Source organism: Aplysia californica, unplaced genomic scaffold, assembly GCF_000002075.1.
Source record: "Aplysia californica isolate F4 #8 unplaced genomic scaffold, AplCal3.0 scaffold00559, whole genome shotgun sequence".
NCBI classification, from domain to species: domain Eukaryota; kingdom Metazoa; phylum Mollusca; class Gastropoda; order Aplysiida; family Aplysiidae; genus Aplysia; species Aplysia californica.
Window position 1 is genome coordinate 359,694 of NW_004797829.1, and position 3,578 is coordinate 363,271.

Genomic DNA, 3,578 nt, shown 5'->3' on the forward strand with positions numbered 1-3,578 from the left:
ACACACACACACACACACACACACACACACACACACACACACACACACACAAGCACACACATACTGAGGTGGCCAAACAGACAGACCAACGGGATTTGAGGTGCCCTGACGCACGTGAAAGTACAGCATACCCCTCTCTTCGGTTTCACTTGTTCAATCGCGATTTCCGCTCCGCATGAGCGAACAATTGGCTAGCGTATAGAGAGAAAACAATGAACTATTTGCCAGCAGTGCTCAGCCAATCACGACTTTCGATCACACAATTGAAAGGTTCATTGGATATTTCATTGTGATTTTGATCTGGAAATTACGCGTCAGATACGATAAAATCTGCTTAATTAATTTCGTTGTGCTATCTCCTTTCCAATGGTTTTCTTTCGTTTATTGCAGATATTCTTTTTATTTGATTTTGTGATTCTCTTTCCTGAGTTTTGTAATAGATCTCTTCTATTTCTTTGTAGGACAAGGATTTCAAAACTTTCGGGGTGGGGGTACGAATGAACAAACGCATGGCACTGCATTTGGTGCCTTTTGATATTTTGACGCTGGCTTAACAATATTAAACAGTTCAGAGAGGTTGTAGTGTCCGTCAAGTGAAATCCTATCAGAAGATGAGTTGAGCTCACAATTTTATTAGTACGATGGCTTCTTTTTCCCTGGCCTATTGGAGTGGAGATTCTGCCGCCTACCTGTATTCAACAATGAGATCACAATCCTGAACAAATATAATATGATTTTGGAAGCTCATATGACAATAAAATATATTGACAAACATTCAATTGCTACGTTTTTAACATCCTCTGCACATTTATTCGTAAACATACCAAAGTTTGACAGCACATTTATTCAAGTGAGTCTCACTTATAATGATATAATTCTGCGTTCCCAGACACGATTCAGAGATTCTCTAACAAAGGGGGGTTGGGGGGTGTAATCAGACTCTGCCTGTATTGAGCTCGGGTGTGTAGGATACAAGATCCCAGCGGGAAAGACGTAAACTGTCTTTTAAATATCATTCTGTAGTAGCATTTGAACTCAAGAGCATTAGATGTAAGTCTATGGGCCAAGCCATTATACCAGAGACATTGCGATCCTATTTCTTGTAATGTGACCTCAACTGAACTACTACAGCACGGTTTTCTCAAACAAGTCCCAGTCAGCCTGTCCTGCATCTTTTTCCATTTCTTTCTATATCTGTGCTGGTATTAGCCTCTGCGCTCGCCTTTTTCACAACATCCTGTGCACGACATTCGATTTATTATGGAATTTGGTCCCATTTTTTTAGGTCCAATCAATGACGCGCTGATCTAGCGAAACGCGCACAATGCCCAGCACGCTGAGAGCTATTGTGAGGGCCAGAGTCTCCTCTATGGCACGAGTGTGAAAATGAATTTGGATGAACCAGACGGCAAGGGGAGCTAATTTCACGCCTCTTCGCTTCGTGGCCAGGTAGGAGCTCCAGCTCTTAGTAAGATCTTTCACAAGGGTTGAGCTGTTCATAGAAAAACAATAGCTCCAATTAGAAACATTTCATACCTGGACCTCCCGCTTGCAAATGTTTCGCCTTTCCCTTATTTCAGTGCCTTTTGATTTATTTTTAGTAAGAATTTCACGGCACTTGCAGCACAACAGGGTCATATAAGTGTCGAAGATAAGAGGTGTTACAAGAGAGTAGCAAACAAACACAAACATGAAGGGGGAAAGATCAGGGCGATAGGTGTTTGATCGGAAAGAAGAAGCAAACCATATAAGAGCACCCACCAACAATCCGCTGAGTGTATATTTTATCTTTCAAATTCACAGACTGTGTGGGGGGTGCAAACACCTCACATGTTGGGTAAGACTTATTATATATACATCTAGTTCCAACTCCTCCCATACTCCGTCCTTACTGGTATATCGTCTTTATCATAAAATGATCTGAAGAAAAAAAAAACAAATAAGATATTTTTTTTACTTTCTTAGCAACAGCAAACAAATGTTTTTGTAGGATTTTCATTTCCTACCCCGGGACATACAGATCCTGTTTGAATGGCATGGCAGTTTTTGTTATGACAAGAATAAAAATCCACAGAGAAAATGTAATACAGTTATAACAAAAATGCCATGCCATTTCAGCACAAGTCACCTCACTAAGGAAGAAGTACGCCAGTCCCGTCAGTGAGGCAAAGGTAGAAGACTGGGCGCATCACATCACAAGACGTCGAAATGACTCTCAAAGACGGTTTTGCAAGGAAAAAAGAGGGGAGAAGAAAGAGAGAAAAAAGAAAGAAAACGGGAGACAGACAACTTATCCGGGAGTGCAGGAAAGACTGTTCAGAGGCCAAGGTCCTCGATCACGTGACGGTGTAAAGTGGAACAGTTCGGTACACAGATCATCAAACTGGCATTGGTGTTGTAGCGGTCAGGCACCTCGCTGCCCCACACAGGAGACCTGAGTTTGATTCGCGAATGGCAAGAACTGTTATCGAATATATCCGTCTTTCTATTTGTTTGTTTAATCTACCTCAAGCCCGGGTTGGCAATGATAAGCATGGTCGAAGCCCGCCTCCTAAATTATCTTAATTGTGTGGATGAGAGTGTAACATCACATATTATTGTTTTAGATATATACAAATCATCAATGCGGCTTGTCTGAGACTCGTGTAATGATGAAATGCTAAAATGAGTATATAGTAAGTGGTTCTTACGCCCTCGCACAAAATCGTCAAGAAATATAGAACAAACAAAATAAGAAAGAAGATGGAAGAAAGAAAAAAAGAAAGAAGAAAGAAAATGCAACTACAAACGCTAAAGAAGTATCAATCTTATTAAAATGTGGTCAGATAGTCATTCGTGATCTTGGACAGTATTGTACCTCTTGTAGGTATACTTTGAGTATTTTTAGTTTCGCAACAGTCAAAGAAAAAAGTCCATACGCTCAAACAACCGGAGCTTCTTCAAATAGCAAGGAAATGTCCATCCATCCACCAAACCATTCATTTATTCATGCAACAATTTACTCTTTCTTTTTGTAGCTGCTTAACTCCGACATTTCATCTTTTTCAAAAGTACAACAATTGTGGGACTGATTTTTTTTTCTTCTTTTAAATTGCAGTTTCTTAGTTTGTGGTATCGGTTGCATGTGTATCAAGAAGTATTTTGAAAAAAATTCAAATTCTAAATGTTGAAAAAGGCAAGAAAATATTCATAAGTTTGGAGCAATTGTTAAAAGTATGAAACGGTATCTTCCTCTCTCCTGAAAATGTTACTGCCTGCCCTTAGTGCATTTAAACAGCTTGCCGACACTACAGTCTCCACTGCAACTCCATCCAAGACACCTCATTGACAGCATCCACCTTTCCTCCCCACCCTATGACCGATCCAGGAAGTTGGGCTAATGAAAGTGCATTGTGGTCCGGTACACAACCGACTTCCGCCGGAAGCCGATGTCCGACATGTGTGGGCGGGGCTGGAAATGAACGCTGTCAGTGAGCGGGGGTGACACGTGAAACCTGTGAGAGTCTACTACTCCGCAGCGTGACGCGACAGTTCTACACACTATAACTTTCATTCTCCACAAGCGTAATGTTTATAGA